The sequence below is a fragment of the Panulirus ornatus genome, chromosome 63 (assembly GCF_036320965.1).
Source record: "Panulirus ornatus isolate Po-2019 chromosome 63, ASM3632096v1, whole genome shotgun sequence".
Classification (NCBI taxonomy): Eukaryota; Metazoa; Arthropoda; class Malacostraca; order Decapoda; family Palinuridae; genus Panulirus; species Panulirus ornatus.
Window position 1 is genome coordinate 26,961,689 of NC_092286.1, and position 18,822 is coordinate 26,980,510.

Consider the following 18,822-nt stretch of genomic DNA (forward strand, 5'->3'; position numbering starts at 1 on the left):
AAGATTATAATAAAGAGGAAAACCATATTAACTGAGATGTGTATTCATATTTAAAATTATGGAATGTGTTTTGGATATTCTGTTAGGTAACTGTGTTCTCTTACATGTCAGTGGCCCACCTACTCCATATATATGTTGGTTTGTGGCAGGGGTGCGTGATGTCTCCATGGTTGTTTAATTTGTTTATGGACGGGGTTGTAAGGGAGGTGAATGCAAGAGTTTTGGAAAGAGGGGCAAGTATGCAGTCTGTTGTGGATGAGAGAGCTTGGGAAGTGAGTCAGTTGTTGTTTGCTGATGATACAGTGCTGGTGGCTGATTCGGGTAAGAAACTGCAGAAGCTGGTGACTGAGTTTGGTAAAGTGTGTGAAAGAAGAAAGCTGAGAGTAAATGTGAATAAAAGCAAGGTTATTAGGTACAGTAGGGTTGAGGGACAAGTCAATTGGGAGGTAAGTTTGAATGGAGAAAAACTGGAGTAAGTGAAGTGTTTTAGATATCTAGGAGTGGATTTGGCAGTGGATGGAACCATGGAAGCGGAAAGTGAATCATAGGGTGGGGGAGGGGGCAAAAGTTCTGGGAGCGTTGAAAAATGTATGGAAGTCGAGAATGTTATCTTGGAAAGCATAAATGGGTATGTTTGAAGGAATAGTGGTTCCAACAATGTTACTTGGTTGTGAGGCTTGGGCTATAGGTAGAGTTGTGCGGAGGAGAGTGGATGTGCTGGAAATGATATGTTTTAAGATAATATGTGGTGTGAGGTGTTTTGATCAATACAGTAAGTAATGAAAGTGTAAGAGAGATGTGTGGTAATAAAAAGAGTGTGGTTGAGAGAGCAGAAGAGGGTGTTTTGAAATGGTTTGGTCACATGGAGAGAATGAGTGAGAAAAGATTGACCAAGAGGATATATGTGTCAGAGGTGGAAGGAACGAGAAAAGTGGGAGACCAAATTTGAGGTGGAAAGATGGAGTGAAAAAGATTTTGAATGATCGGGGCCTGAACATGCATGAAGGTGAAAGGCGTGCAAGGAATAGAGTGAATTGGAATGACATGGTATACTGGGGTTGATGTGCCGTCAGTGGATTGAACCAGGGCATATAAAGAGTCTAGGGTAAACCATGGAAAGTTTTGTGGGGCCTGGATGTGGAAAGGGAGCTGTGGTTTCGGTGCATTATACATGACAGCTAGAGACTGAGTGTGAATGAATTAGGCCCGTGTTGTCTTTTTCTAGCGCTACCTCGCGCACATGCCGGGGGGGGGGGGGGGGGGGGGGTAGTTGTCATTTCATGTGTGGCAGGGTGGTGACAGGAATGAATAAGGGCAGACAGTATGAATTATGTACATGTGTATATATGTACATGTCTGTGTGTGTATATATATGTATACGTTGAGATGTATAGGTATGTATATGTGCGTGTGTAGGCGTGTATGTATATACATGTGTATGTGGGAGGGTTGGGCCATTCTTTTGTCTGTTTCCTTGCGCTACCTTGCTAACGCGGGAGACAGCGACAAAGCAAATGATAAATAAAAAACATTATGGTTCTTGGTGAAGTGCCTAAGGATTGGTGGAATGCATGCATAGTGCCGTTGTACAAGGGCAAAGGGGATAAAGGTGACTGCTCAAATTACAGAGGTATAGAATTGTTTAATATTCCTGGGAAATTATATGGGAGGGTATTGATCGAGAGGGTGAAGGCATGTACAGAGCATCAGATTGGGGAAGAGCAGTGTGGTTTCATAAGTGGTAGAGGATGTGTGGATCAGGTGTGTGCTTTGAAGAATGTATGAGAAATATTTAGAAAAACAAATGGATTTGTATGTAGCATTTATGGATCTTGAGAAGGCATATGATAGAGTTGATAGAGATGCTTTGTGGAAGGTATTAAGAGTATATGGTGGGGGAGGTAAGTTGCTAGAAGCAGTGAAAAGGTTTTTATCAAGGATGTAAGGCATATGTATGAGTAGGAAGAGAGGAAATTGATTGGTTCCCAGTGAATTTTGGTTTGCTGCAGGGGTGCATGATGTCTCTATGGTTGTTTAATTTGTTTATGGTTGGGGTTGTTATGGAGGTGAATGCAAGAGTTTTGGAGAGAGGGGCAAGTATTTTGTCTGTAGTGGATGAGAGGGCTTAGAAAGTGAGTCAGTTATTGTTCGCTGAAGATACAGCGCTGTTGGCTGATTTGGGTCAGAAACTGCAGAAGCTGATGATTGAGTTTGGTAAAGTGTGTGAAAGAAGAAAACTGAGAGTAAATGTGAATAAGAGCAAGGTTATTAGGTATAGTATGGTTGAGTGACGAGTCATTTCGGAGGTAAGTTTGAATGGAGAAAAACTGGAGAAAGTGAAGTGTTTTAGATAGCTGGGAAAGGATTTAGCAGCGGATGGAACCATGGAAGCGGAAGTGAGTCACATGGTGAGGGAGGGGGCGAAGGTTCTGGGAGCATTGAAGAATGTGTGGAAGGTGAGAACATTATCTCAGAGAGTGAAAATGGGTATGTTTGAAGGAGTAGTGGTTCCAACAATGTTATATGGTTGTGAGGCATGGGCTATAGATAGGGTTGTGCGGAGGAGGGTGGATCTGTTTGAAATGAGATGTTTGATGACAATATGTGGTGTGAGGTGGTTTGATCGAGTAAATAATGAAAGGGTGAGAGAGATGTGTGATAATAAATAGAGTGTGGTTGAGAGAGCAAAAGAGGAAGTATTGAAATGGTTTGGCCACATGGAGAGAATGAGTGAGGAAAGATTTACAAAGAGGATATATGTGTCATAAGTGGAGGAAACAAGGGGAAGTGGAAGACCAAATTGGATGTGGAAGGATGGAGTTAAAACATTTTGAGTGATTGGGGCCTGAACATAAGGAGGGTGAAAGCCTTGCAAGGAATAGAGTGAATTGGAACGATGTGGTATACCGTGGTCGACGTGCTGTCACTGGATTGAACCAGAGCATGTGATGCATCTAGGGTAAACCATGTAAAGTTTTGTGGGGCATGGATGTGGAAAGGGAGCCGTGGTTTTGGTGCATTATACATGACAGCTAGAGACTGAGTGTGAACGAATGTGGCCTTTGTTGTCTTTTCCTAGTGCTAACTCACACACATGGGGAGAGGAGGGTGCCATTTCATGTGTGACGGGTTGGCGACTGGAATGGATGAAGGTAGCAAGTGTGAATATATACGTGTATATATTTATGTCTCTGCATGTATATATTGAAATGTATAGGTATGTATATGTGTGTGTGTGTATGGGTGTTTATGTATATGAATGTGTATGTGAGTGGGTTGGGCCATTCTTTCATCTGTTTCCTTGCGCTACCTCGCTAACGCGGGAGACAGCGACAAAGTATAGTAAATAAATAAAAAATGATATATATACATAGTTGAAATGTTTTTCATATATTATATTCTTTGCATGTTCATTTTCATCCTAATTATAAGGAAAACCTTTTACTGTTGCATATTTTCATAAATTTTTCAGTATTTAGAATGGAAAATTTATTAAAATTCTTGGCATCACAGAAGACTATGCCTTGGTCATTTTCATAAAGCCAGTTTATTTTCATATTGTTCCATTTCATATTAATCTATATGAAGCAACTAAAGTATTTTTGAGATAGGAAAAGTTGGTCCATTTTTTATTGTGCAAAAGCAATCAATAGGTATTCCGACCTACATCCAGTTAACATAACATAAGAATCTGCAAGCCTTATAATGTTTAAGTAAAATGTTTTACAATGTTTTATGCAAGTTTGATTGCTTGAAAAATCCCTTTGATTGCATTTACGTTATAACTACTGTTAGATACAGATGTAGGTCAGAATATGCTTAGTGCAGTGATATGTGGTGCAGTGACACATGTTCCTGGTGGATACCTTACTTTACTAAATAGTTACTGTTGAGCAAATGGGCATGAATCTTTTAGAATCTAAATCTGTGTAAATATCTTATCCTTCTGCTTATGTTGTAATATTGGTAAGTTCTGATAAGCAGCATTCTTTTTGCGCCAAAGGAAAACGCAGGCTGGGTATCCTCAACAGCTGTTTCCTTGCACTACCTCGCTGACGTGGGAGACGATGACAGAGTATAATGATTATAAGATAAAGAAAATTCATTATTATTTTTATTTATTTTATTTTGCTTTGTCGCTGTCTCCCACGTTAGTGAGGTAGCGCAAGGAAATAGACGAAAGAATGGCCCAGCCCACCAACATACACATGTATATACATACACGTCCACACACGCAAATATATATACCTATACATCTCAACGTATACATATATATACACACACAGACATATACATATATACACATGTACATAATTCATACTTCTGCCTTTATTCATTCCCATTGCCACCTCGCCACACATGAAATAACAACCCCCTTCCCCCTCATGTGTGCGAGGTAGCACTAGGAAAAGACAACAAAGGCCCCATTCGTTCACATTCAGTCTCTAGCTGTCATGTAATAATGCACCGAAACCACAGCTCCCTTTCCACATCCAGGCCCCACAGAACTTTCCATGGTTTACCCCAGATGCTTCACATGCTCTGGTTCAATCCGTTGACAGCACGTCCACTCCGGTATACTACATCCTTCCAATTCACTCTATTCCTTGCACGCCTTTCACCCTCCTGCATGTTCAGGCCCCGATTACTCAAAATCTTTTTCACTCCATCTTTCCACCTCCAATTTGGTTTCCCACTTCTCCTCGTTCCCTCCACCTCTGACACATATATCCTCTTGGTCAATCTTTCTTCACTCATTCTCTCCATGTGACCAAACCATTTCAAAACACCCTCTTCTGCTCCCTCAACCACACTCTTTTTATTACCTCACGTATCTCTTACCCTATTATTACTTACTCGATTAAACCACCTCACATCACATATTGTCCTCAAACATCTCATTTCCAGCGCATCCACCCTCCTGCGCAGAACTCTATCCATAGCCCACGCCTCGCAACCATACAACATTGTTGGAACCACTGTTCCTTCAAACATACCCATTTTTGCTTTCCGAGATAATGTTCTCGACTGCCACACATTCTTCAAGGCTCCCAGAATTTTCCCCCTCTCCCCCACCCTATGATTCACTTCCGCTTCATCCATTCCTGTCGCCACCCAGCCACGCATGAAATGGCTCCCCTCTCCCCCCGTGCGCGTGCGAGGTAGTGCTAGGAAAAGACTACAAAGGCCACATTCGTTCACACTCATTCTCTAGCTGTCATGTGCAATGCACCAAAACTACAACTCCCTTTCCATATCCAAGCCTCACAAAACGTTCCATGGTTTACTCCAGACACTTCACATGCTTTAGTTCAATCCATTGACAGCACGTTGACCCCGGTATACCATATCATTCCAGTTCACTCTATTCCTTGCACACCTTTCACCCTCCTATATGTTCAGGCCCCAATCACTCAAAATCTTTTTCACTCCATCATTCCACCTACAATTTGGTCTCCCACTTCTAGTTCCCTCCACCTCTAATACATATATCCTCTTTATCTATCTTTCCTCATTCATTCTCTCCATGTGGCCAAACCATTTCAATAGATCCTTTTTGCTCTCAACCACAATCTTTTTATTACCACACATCTCTTACCCTTTTATTTCTTACTCGATCAAACCACCTCATTCCACATATTCTCCTCACACATCTCATTTCCAACACATTCACCCTCCTCCGCACAACCATTTCTATAGTCCATGCCTCGCCACCATATAACATTGTTGGAACCACTATTCATTCAAACATACCCAGTTTTGATTTCCGAGATAACATTCTCGCCTTCCACACATTCTTAAACACACCCTCCCCCACCCTGTGATTCACTTCTTCCATGGTTCCATCAGCTGCTAAATCCACTCCCAGATATCTGAAACACTTCACTTCTTCCAATTTTTCTCCATTCAAACTTACCTCCCAATTAACTTGTCCCTCAACCCTACTGAACCTAATAACCTTGCTCTTGTTCACATTTACTGTTTTCTTCTTTCATACACTTTACCAAACTCAGTCACCAGCTTCTGCAGTTTCTGACCCGATTCAGCCACCAGCACTGTATCATCAGTAAACAACTAACTCGCTTCCTAAGCCCTCTCATCCACAACAGACTACATACTTGCCCCTCTCTCCAAAACTCTTGCATTCACCTCCCTAACAACCCCATCCATAAACAAATTAAATACCCATGGAGACATCAAGCACCCCTCCGCAAACCAAAATTCATTGGGAACCAATCACTTTCCTCTCTTCCTACTCGGATACATGCCTTACGTCCTCGATAAAAACTTTTCACTGCTTCTAACAACTTACCTCCCACACCATATAATCTGAATACCTTCCACAAAGCATCTCTATCAACTCTTATCATATTCCTTCTCCAAATCCATAAATGCTACATACAGATCCCTTTGTTTTTTAAGTATTCTCACATTCTTCAAAGCAAACACCTGATCCACACATCCTCTACCACTTCTGAACCTACACTGCTCTTCCCCAATCTGATGCTCTGTCCATGCCTTCACCCTCTTTGTCAATACCCTCCCATATAATTTCCCAGGAGTACTCAACAAACTTATACCTTTGTAATTTGAACACTTATCTTTATCCCCTTTGCCTTTATACAATGGCACTATGCATACATTCCGCCAAGCCTCAGGCACTTGACTGTGAACCATACATACATTGAATATCCTCACCAACCAGTCAACAACACAGTCATCCCCCTTTTTTGATAAATTCCACTGCAATACCATCCAAACCCCACTGTCTTGCCAACTTTCATCTTCTACAAAGTTTTCACTACCTCTTCTCTGTTTATCAAACCATTCTCCCTGAACCTCTCACTTCGCATACCACCTTGACCAAAGCACCCTATATCTGCCACTCTTATCATAAAACACATTCGACAAACTCAAAACACTCGCTCCATCTCCTTCTCACTTCACCACTACTTGTTATTACCTCCCCATTAGCACCCTTCACCGATATTCACATTTGTTCTCTTGTCTTATGCATTTTATTTACCTCCTTCCAAAACTTCTTTATAATCTCCCTAAGATTTAATGATACTGTCTCACCCCACCTCTGATTTGCCCTCTTTTCCACCTCTTGCACCTTTCTCTCGAACTCCTGCCTCTTTCTTATATACATCTCCCAGTCATTTGCACTATTTCCCTTCAAAGATCATCCAAATGCCTCTCTCTTCTCTATCACTAATAGTCTTACTTCTTCATCCCACCACTAACTACCCTTTCTAATCTGCCCACCTCCCACCTTTCTCATAACACAAGCATCTTTTGCGCAAGCCATCACTGCTTCCCTAAATACATTACATTCCTCCCCCACTCCCCTTACATCATTTGCTGTCACCTTTTTCCATTCTCCACCCAATCTCTCCTGGTACTTCCTGACACAAGTCTCCTTTCCAAGCTCATAAACTCTCACCACTCTCTTCACCCCAACATTCTTCTTTTCTGAAAACCTCTACAAATCTTCACCTTTGCCTCCTCAAGATGATGATCAGACATCCCTCCAGTTGCCCCTCTCAGCACATTAACATCCAGAAGTCTCTTTCACACACCTATCATGTAACACACAATCCAATAATGCTCTCTTTCCATCTTGCCCGCTTACATACATATATTTATTTATTTATTTATTTTGCTTTGTCGCTGTCTCCTGCATTAGCGAGGTAGCACAAGGAAACAGACGAAAGAATGGCCCAACCCACCCACATACACATGTATATACATACACATCCACACACGCAAATATACATACCTATACATTTCAATGTCTACATACATATACACGCACAGACATATACATATATACACATGTACATAATTCATACTGTCTGCCTTTATTCATTCTTATCGCCACCTCGCCAAAAATGAAATAACAACCCCCTCCCCCCATATGTGTGCGAGGTAGCACTAGGAAAAGACAACAAAGGCCACATTCGTGCACACTCAGTCTCTAGGTGTCATGTAATAATGCACCGAAACCACAGCTCTCTTTCCACATCCAGGCCCCACAGAACTTTCCATGGTTTACCCCAGACGCTTCACATGCCCTGGTTCAATTCATTGACAGCACGTCGACCCCAGTGTACCACATCGTTCCAATTTACTCTATTCCTTGTACACCTTTCACCATCTACACCTTTCACCATCCTGCATGTTTAGGCCCTGATAACTCAAAATCTTTTTCACTCCATCTTTCCACCTCCAATTCGGTCTCCCACTTCTCGTTCCCTCCACCTCTGACACATATCCTCTTGGTCAATCTTTCCTCACTCATTCTCTCGATGTGACCAAACCATTTCAAAACACCCTCTTCTGCTCTCTCAACTACACTCTTTTTATTACCACACATCTCTCTTACCCTATTATTACTTACCCAATCGAACTGCCTCACACCACATATTGTCCTCAAACATCTCATTTCCAGCACATTCACCCTCCTCCCCACAACGCTAACCATAGCCCATGCCTCGCAACCATATAACGTTGTTGGAACCACTAATCCCTCAAACATACCCATTTTTGCTTTCCAAGGTAATGTTCTCGACTTCCACACATTCTTCAACGCTCCAAGAACTTTCGCCCCCTCCCCCACCCTATGATTCACTTCCACTTCCATGGTTCCATCCACTGCCAAATCCACTCCCAGATATCTAAAACATTTCACTTCCTCCAGTTTTTCTCCATTCAAACTTATCTCCCAATTGGCTTGTCCCTCAACCCTACTGTACCTAATAACCTTGCTCTTATTCACATTTACTCTCAACTTTCTTCTTTCACACACTTTATCAAACTCAGTCACCAGCTTCTGCAGTTTCTCACATGAATCAGCCACCAGCGCTGTATCATCAGTGAACAACAACTGACTGCCTTCCCAAGCTCTCTCATCCACAACAGACTGCATACATGCCCCTCTTTCCAAAACTCTTGCATTCACCTCCCTAACAAGCCCATCCATAAACAAATTAAACAACCATGGAGACATCACACACCCCTGCTGCAAACCTACATTCACACCACCTCGACCAGAACACCCTATATCTGCCACTCTATCATCAAACACATTCAACAAACCTTCAAAATTCTCACTCCATCTCCTTCTCACCTCACCACTACTTGTTATCACCTCCCCATTAGCCCCCTTTACTGAAGTTCCCATTTGTTCTCTCGTCTTACACACTTATTTACCTCCTTCCAAAACATCTTTTTATTCTCCCTATAATTTAATGATACTTTCTTACCCCAGCTCTCATTTGCCCTCTTTTTCACCACTTGCACCTTTCTCTTGACCTCCTGTCTCTTTCTTTTATACATCTCCCACTCATTTGCATTATTTCCCTGCAAAAATGGTCCAAATGCCTCTCTCTTCTCTTTCACTAATAATCTTGCTTCTTCATCCCACCACTCACTACCTTTTCTAATCTGCCCACCTCCCATGCTTCTCATGCCACAAGCATCTTTTGCGCAAGCCATCACTGCATCCCTAAATACATCCCATTCCTCCCCTACTCCCCTTACGTCCTTTGTTCTCACCTTTTTCCTTTCTGTACTCAGTCTCTCCTGGTACTTCCTCACACAAGTCTCCTTCCCAAGCTCACTTACTCTCACCACTCTTTTTACCCCAACATTCCCTCTTCTTTTCTGAAAACCTCTACAAAACTTCACCTTTCCCTCCACAAGATAATGATCAGACATCCCTCCTGTTGCACTTCTCAGCACATTAATATCCAAAAGTGTCTTTCGCGTGCCTATCAATTTACACGTAATCCAGTAACGCTCTCTGGCCATCTCTCCTACTTACATACGTATACTTATGTATATCTCTCTTTTTGAACCAGGTATTCCCAATCAACAGTCCTTTTTCAGCACATAAATCTATAAGCTCTTCACCATTTCCATTTACAACACTGAACACCCCATGTACACCAATTATTCCCTCAACTGCCACATTACTCACCTTTGCATTCAAATCACCCATCACTATAACCCGGTCTCGTGCATCAAAACTACTAACACACTCACTCAGCTGCTCCCAAAAGACTTGCCTCTCATGATCTTTCTTCTCATGCCCAGGTGCATATGCACCAATACTCACCCATCTCTCTCCATCCACTTTCAGTTTTACCCATATCAATCTAGAGTTTACTTTCTTACACTCTATCACATACTCCCACCACTCCTGTTTCAGGAGTAGTGCTACTCTTTCCCTTGCTCCCAAGACATTCCCAAACCACTCTTCCTTGTATTTTAACTTTCTAAAAGGGGAAACAGAAGAAGGAGTCACGCGGGGAGTGCTCATCCTCCTCAAATGCTCAGATTGGGTTGTCTTAATGTGTGCGGATGTAACCAAGATGAGAAAAAAGGAGAGATGTTTGAGGAAAGGAACCTGGATGTCTTGGCTCTAAGTGAAACTGACATACATATACTTATGTATATCTCTCTTTTTAAATCAGGTTTTCCCAATCATCTGTCCTTTTTCAGCACACAACTCTACAAGCTCCTCACCATTTCCATTTACGACAATGAACACCCCATGTACACCAATTATACTCTCAACTGCCACATTACTCACCTTTGCATTCCAATCACCCACCTTTATAACCCAGTATCATGCATCAAAGGTGCTAACACACTTACTCAGCTGCTCCCAAAACACTTGCCTCTCATGATCTTTCTTCTCATGACCAGGTGCATAGGCACATATAATCACCCATCTCTTTTCACCCACTTGAGGGACAAGTCAATTGGGAGGTAAGTTTGAATGGAGAAAAACTAGCGGAAGTGAAGAGTGTTAGATATCTGCGAATAGATTTGGCAGCGGATGGAACCCTGGAAGGGGAAGTGAATCATAGGGTGGGGGAGGGGGCAAAAATCCTGGGAGCCCTGAAGAATGTGTGGAAGTCGAGAACATTATCTCCGAAAGCAAAAATGGATATGTTTGAAGGAATAGTGGTTCCAACAATGTTGTATGGTTGTTAGGCATGGGCTATGGATAGAGTTGTGTGCAGGAGGGTGGATGTGCTGGAAATGAGATGTTTGAGGACAATATGTGGTGTGAGGTGGTTTGATCGAGTAAGTAATGTAAGGGTAAGAGAGATTTGTGGAAATAAAAAGAGCGTGGTTGAGAGAGCAGAAGAGGGTGTTTTGAAATGGTTTGGGCACATGGAGAGAATGAGTGAGGAACGATTGACCAAGAGGATATATGTGTCTGAGGTTGAGGGAAAGAGAAGTGGGAGACCAAATTGGAGGTGGAAAGATGGAGTGAAAAAGATTATTGCATGACAGCTAGAGACTGAGTGTGAACGAATGGGGCTTTTGTTGTCTTTTCCTAGCGCTACCTCGCACACATGAGGGGGGAGGGGGATGTTATTCTATGTGTGGCGAGGTGGCGATGGGAATGAATAAAGGCAGACAGTATGAATTGTGTGCATGTGTATGTATGTATGTATGTGTCTGTGTGTGTATATATATGTGTACATTGAGATGTATGGGTATGTATATTTGCGTGTGTGGACGTGTATGTATATACATGTGTATGGGGGTGGGTTGGGCCATTTCTTTCGTCTGTTTCCTTGCGCTACCTCACAAACGCGGGAGACAGCGACAAAGCAAAATAAATATATATATATATATATATATATATATATATATATATATATATATATATATATATATATATATATATATATATATATCTTTTTTCTTTCTTTCAAACTATTCGCCATTTCCCGCATTAGCGAGGTAGCGTTAAGAACAGAGGAGTGGGCCTTTGAGGGAATACCCTCACCTGGCCCAATTCTCTGTTCCTTCTTTTGGAAAATTAAAAAAAACGAGAGGGGAGGATTTCCAGCCCCCCGCTCCCTCCCCTTTTAGTCACCTTCTACGACATGCAGGGAATATGTGGGAAGTATTCTTTCTCCCCTATCCCCAGGGAACATATATATATATATATATATATATATATATATATATATATATGTTGTTTGCTGATCATACAGCGCTGGTGGCTGATTCATGTGAGAAACTGCAGAAGCTGGTGACTGAGTTTGGTAAAGTGTGTGAAAGAAGAAAGTTAAGAGTAAATGTGAATAAGAGCAAGGTAGTTAGGTACAGTAGGGTTGAGGGTCAAGTCAATTGGGAGGTAAGTTTGAATGGAGAAAAACAGGAGGAAGTAAAGTGTTTTAGATATCTGGGAGTGGATCTGGCAGCGGATGGAACCATGGAAGCAGAAGTGGATCATAGGGTGGGGGAGGGGGCAAAAATCCTGGGAGCCTTGAAGAATGTGTGGAATTTGAGAACATTGTCTCGGAAAGCAAAAATGGGTATGTTTGAAGGAATAGTGGTTCCAACAATGTTGTATGGTTGCTAGGCGTGGGCTATGGATAGAGTTGTGCGCAGGAGAATGGATGTGCTGGAAATGAGATGTTTGAGGACAATGTGTGGTGTGAGGTGGTTTGCTCGAGTAAGTAACGTAAGGGTAAGAGAGATGTGTGGAAATAAAAAGAGCTTGGTTGAGAAAGCAGAAGAGGGTGTTTTGAAATGGTTTGGGCACATGGAGAGAATGAGTGAGGAAAGATTGACCAAGAGGATATATGTGTCGGAGGTGGAGGGAACAAGGAGAAGTGGGAGACCAAATTGGAGGTGGAAAGATGGAGTGAAAAAGATTTTGTGTGATCGGGGCCTGAACATGCAGGAGGGTGAAAGGAGGGCAAGGAATAGAGTGAATTGGATCGATGTGGTATACCGGGGTTGACGTGCTGTCAGTGGATTGAATCAGGGCATGTGAAGCGTCTGGGGTAAACCATGGAAAGCTGTGTAGGTATGTATATTGGCGTGTGTGGATGTATGTATATACATGTGTATGGGGGTGGGTTGGGCCATTTCTTTCGTCTGTTTCCTTGCGCTACCTCGCAAACGCGGGAGACAGCGACAAAGCAAAAAAAATATATATATATATATATATATATACATATATATATATATATATATTGTATTATACTGTTCGCCATTCATACTGTCTGCCCTTATTCATTCCCATCGCCACTCCGTCACACATGAAATAACAACCCCCCTCCCCTCGCATATGCATAAGGTAGCTCAAGGAGAAAACAAAGGCCACATTCATTAACACTCAGTCTCTAGCTGTCATGTAATAATGCACCGAAACCACAGCTCCCTTTCCACATCCAGGCCCCACAGATCTTTCCATGGTTTACCCCAGACGCTTCATATGCCCTGGTTCAATCCATTGACAGCATGTCGACCCTGGTATACCACATCGTTCCAATTCACTCTATTCCTTGCACTCCTTCCACCCTCCTGCATGTTCAGGCCCCGATCACTCAAAATCTTTTCCACTCCATCTTTCCACCTCCATTTTGGTCTCCCACTTCTCCTCGTTCCCTCCACCTCTGACACATATGTCCTCTTTGTCAATCTTTCCTCACTCATTCTCTCCATGTGACCAAACGATTTCAAAACACCATCTTCTGCTCTCTCAATCACACGCTTTTTATTACCACACATCTCTCATACCCTTTCATTACTTACTCGATCAGATCACCTCATCACATATTGTCCTCAAGCATCTCATTTCCAGCACATCCACCCTCCTCCGCACAACTCTATCTATAGCCCACGCCTCGCAACCATATACCATTGTTGGAACCACTATTCCTTCAAACATACCCAATTTTGCTTTCCAAGATAATGTTCTTGACTTCCACATATTCTTCAACCCTCCCATAACTTTTGCCCCCTCCCCCACCCTATGATTCACTTCTGTTTCCATTTATCATACTTTATTATACATTCTTCAAAGCAAACACCTAATCCACACATCCTCTACCGCTTCTGAAACCACACTGCTCTTCCCCAGTCTGATGCGCAGTACATGCCTTCACCCTCTCAATCAATACCCTCCCATATACTTTCCCAGGAATACTCAACAAACTTACACCTTTGTAATTTAAACACTCACTTTTATACCCTTTGCCTTTGTACAATGGCACTATGTATGCATTCCGCCAATCCTCAGGCACTTCACCATGAGTCATACATACATTGAATATCCTCACCAACCTGTCAACAAAACAATCACCCCTTTTTTAACAAATTCCTCTGCAATACCATCCAAACCTTCCTCCTTGCCGGCTTTCATCTTCCGCAAGTCTTTCACAACCTCTTTTCTGTTTACCAAATCATTCTCCCCAACCCTCCCACCTCGCACAACTCCTTGACCCAAACACCCTGTATCTGCCATTCTAACATCAAACACATTTAACAAACCTTCAAAATACTCACTCCATCTCCCTCTTACTTCACCACTATTTGTTTTTACCTCCCCATTAGCCCCCTTCACCGATGTTCCCTTTTGTTCTCTTGTCTTACTTTATTTACCTCCTTCCAGAACATCTTTTTATTCTCCCTAAAATTTAATGATACTCTCATTTGCCCTATTTTACACTTCTTGCACCTTTCTCTTGACCTCTTGCCTCTTTCTTTTATACATCTCCCAGTCATTTGCTCTATTTCCCTGCAAAATTTGTCCAAATGCCTTCTGCTTCTTTTTCACTAACAGTCTCACTTCTTCATCCCACCACTCACTACCCTTTCTAATCTGCCCACCTCCCACCTTTCTCATGCTACAAGCATCTTTTGCGCAAGCCATCACTGCTTCCCTAAATACATCCCATTCCTCCCCCACTCCCCTTACGACATTTACTCTCACCTTTTTCCATTCTGCGCTCGATCTCTCCTGGTACTTCCTCACGCACATCTCGTTTCCAAGCTCACTTACTCTCACCATTCTCATCACCCCAACATTCTCTCTACTTTTCTGAAAATCTCTACACACCTTCACCTTCACAAGATAATGATCAGACTTCCCTCCAGTTGCCCTTCTCAGCACATTAACTTCCAAAAGTCTCTCTTTCATGTGCCTATCAATTAACGCGTAATCCAGTGACGCTTTCTTGCCATCTCTCCTACTTACATACGGATACTTATGTATCTCTCTCTCTTTTTATACCAGGTATTCCAAATCACCAGTCTTTTTTCAGCACACAAATAAACAAGCTCTTCACCATTTCCAATTACAACACTGAACACCCCATGTGCACCAGTTATACCCTCAGCTGCCACAGTACTCACCTTTGCATTCAAATCACACATCACTGTAACCCAGTCTCATGGATCAAAGCTGGTAACACACTCACTCAGCTGCTCCCAAAACACTTGCCTCTCCTGATCTTTCATCTCATGACCAGGTGTATAGGCACCAATAATCACCCATCTCTCTCCATCCACTTTCAGTTTTACCCATATCAATGTAGAGTTTACTCTCTTACACTCCATTACATACTCCCACAACTGCTTCAGGAATAGTGCTACTCTTTTCTTTCCTCTTTTCCTCTCACAATCCCCTGACTTTACTCCCAAGACATTTCCAAACCACTCTTCCCCTTTACCCTTGAGCTTTGTTTCACTCAGAGCCAAAACATACAGGTTCCTTTCCTCTAACATACTACCTATCTCTCCTTTCTCATCTTTGTTACATCCACACACATTCAGACACCCCAATCTGAGCCTTCGAGGAGGATGAGCACTCCCCGGGTGACTCCATCTCTTTCCCATTTTAGAAAGTTGAAATACAAGAAGGGGAGGGTTTCTAGCCCACCACTCCTGTCCCTTTTAGCCTATCCCTGGGGATAGGGGAGAAAGAATACTTCCTCTGCATTCCCGCGTGTCATAGAAGGCGACATATATATATGCTTTGTCGCTGTCTCCCGCGTTTGCGAGGTAGCGCAAGGAAACAGACGAAAGAAATGGCCCAACCCACCCCCATACACATGTTTGTACATACACGTCCACACGCGCAAATATACATACCCATACATCTCAATGTACACATATATATACACACACAGACACATACATATATACACATGCACACAATTCACACTGTCTGCCTTTATTCATTCACATCGCCACCTTGCCACACATGGAATAACATCCACCTCCCCCCTCATGTGTGTGAGGTAGCACTAGGAAAAGACAACAAAGGCCCCATTCGTTCACACTCAGTCTCTAGCTGTCATGCAGTAATGCGTGAAACGACAGCTCCCTTTCCACATCCAGGCCCCACAGAACTTTCCATGGTTTACTCCAGACGCTTCACATGCCCTGATTCAATCCATTGACATATATATATATATATATATATTTATTTATACTTTGTCGCTTTGTCCCACATTAGGAAGGTAGCGCAAAGAAAAAGATGAAAGAATGGCCCAACCCACCCAAATACACATGTATATACATACATGGCCACACACGCACATACATACCTATACATTTCAGCATATACATACATATACATACACAAACATATGCATATATACACATATACATGATTAATACTTGCTGCCTTCATTCATTCCCATCGCCACCCCACCACACATGAAATAACAACCCCCTCCCCCTGCATGCACGCGAGATACAGCTAGGAAAGGACAACAAAGGCCACATTCGTACACACTCAGTCTCTAGCTGTCATGTATAAAGCACCGAAACCACAGCTCCCTTTCCACATCCACGCCCCACAAAACTTATCAGGGTTTACCCCGGATGCTTCACATGCCCTGGTTCAGTCCATTGACAGCACGTTGACCCTGGTATACCACATCGTTCACAATTCACTCTATTCCTTGCACGCCTTTCACCCTCCTGCATGTTCAGGCCCCGATCACTCAAAATCTTTTTCACTCCATCCTGCCACCTCCAATTTTGTCTCACACTTCTTCCCTCCACCTCTGACACATATATCCTGTATGTTAATCTTTCCTCAAGCATTCTCTACATGTGACCAAACCATTCCAATACACCCTCTTCTCCTCTCTCAACCAGTCTTTATTGCCACATATCTCTCTTACCCTTTCATTACTTACTTGATCAAACCACCTCATACCACATATTGTCCTCAAACATCTTATTTCCAACACTTCCCCCCTCCTCCACACAACCCTATCTATAACCCACGCCTTGCAACCATTTGACATTGTTGGAACCACCATTCCTTCAAACATACCCGTTTTTGCTTTCTTAGATAATGTTCTCACCTTCCACACATTCTTCAATGCTCCCAGAACCTTTGCCCTTTCCCCCACCCTATGACTCACTGCCGCTTCTGTGGTTCCATCCGCTGTTAAATCCTCTCCCAAATATCTAAAACACTTCATTTCACCAGTTTTTCTCCATTCAAATGTACTTCCCAATTGACTTGTCCCTCATCCCTACTGTACCTATTAACCTTGCTCTTATTCACATTTACTCTTAGGCTTTCACACACTACCAAACTCACTCATTAGCTTCTGCAGATTCTCACCCGAATCAGCCACCAGTGCTGTCTCATCAGCAAACAAAAACTGACACTTCCCATGCCCTCTCATCTGCAACAGACTGCATACTTGCCCCTCTCTCCAAAAACTCTTACATTCACCTCCCTAACAACCCCATCCATAAACAAATTTAACAGCCATGGAGACATCACACACCCGTGCCGCAAACCGACATTCACTGGGAACCAGTCACTTTCCTCTCTTCCTACTTGTACACATGCCTTACATCCTCAATAAAAACTTTTCACTGTTTCTAGCAACTTGCCTTCCACACCATATACTCTTAATACCTTCCACAAAGCATCTCTATCAACTTTATCATGTGTCCTCTCGAGATCCATGAATGCTACATGTAAATCCATTTGTTTTTCTAAGTATTTCTCGCATACATTCTTCAAAGCAAATACCTGATCCACACATCCTCTACCACTTTTGAAACCACACTTCTCTTCCCCAATCTGATGCTCTGTACATGCCTTCACCCTCTCAGTCAATACCCTCCCATATGATTTCCCAGGAATACTCAACAAACTTATACCTCTGTAATTTGAATACTCACCTTTATCCCCTTTGCCTTTGTACAATGGCACTGTGCATGCATTCCGCCAATCCTCAGTTACTTCACTATGAGTCATACATACATTGAATATCCTCAACAACACAGTCACCCCCTATTTTAATGAATTCCACTGCAGCACCATCCAAACCTGCTACCTTGCCAGCTTTCATCTTCCGCAAAGCTTTAGCTACCTCTTCACTGTTTTCCAAACCATTCTCCCTGACCCCTTTCACTTCAACCAAAACACCCTATATATAGCACTCTATCATCTAACACATTCAGCAAACCTTCAAAATACTCACTCCATCTTCTCACATCACCGCTACTCTGTATCACCTCCCCATTAGCGGTGAGAATAAGTGAGCTTGGGAAGGAGACTTGTGTGAGGAAGTACCAGGAGAGACTGAGTGCAGAATGGAAAAACTTGTGTGATGAAGTACCAGGAGAGACTGAGTGCAGAATGGAAAAAGGTGAGAGCGAAGGATGTAAGGGGAGTGGGGGAGGAATGGGTGTATTAAAGGAAGCAGTGATGGCTTGCGCAAAAGATACTTGTGGCATGAGAAACGTGGGAGGTGGGCAGATTAGAAAGGGTAGTGAGTGGTGGGATGAAGAAGTAAAATTATTAATGAAAGAAAAGTGAGAGGCATTTGGATGATTTTTGCAGGGAAATAGTGCAAATGACTGGGAGATGTATAAAAGAAAGAGGCAGGAGGTCAACAGAAAAGTGCAAGAGGTGAAAAAGAGGGCAAATGAGAGTTGGGGTGAGAGTTTCATTGAATTTTAGGGAGAATAAAGATGTTTTGGAAGGAGGTAAATAAAGTGTGTAAGACAAGAGAA

The 18,822-nt window shown here is 42.6% G+C and overlaps 1 protein-coding gene across 1 annotated transcript in view; it reads left to right on the plus strand.

Annotated features, from left to right (window-relative positions):
• LOC139746040 (uncharacterized) overlaps positions 1-18,822 on the plus strand; it is a 304,925-nt gene that overhangs the window by 252,388 nt on the left and 33,715 nt on the right. The gene's annotated exons all lie outside the window — the stretch shown is intronic.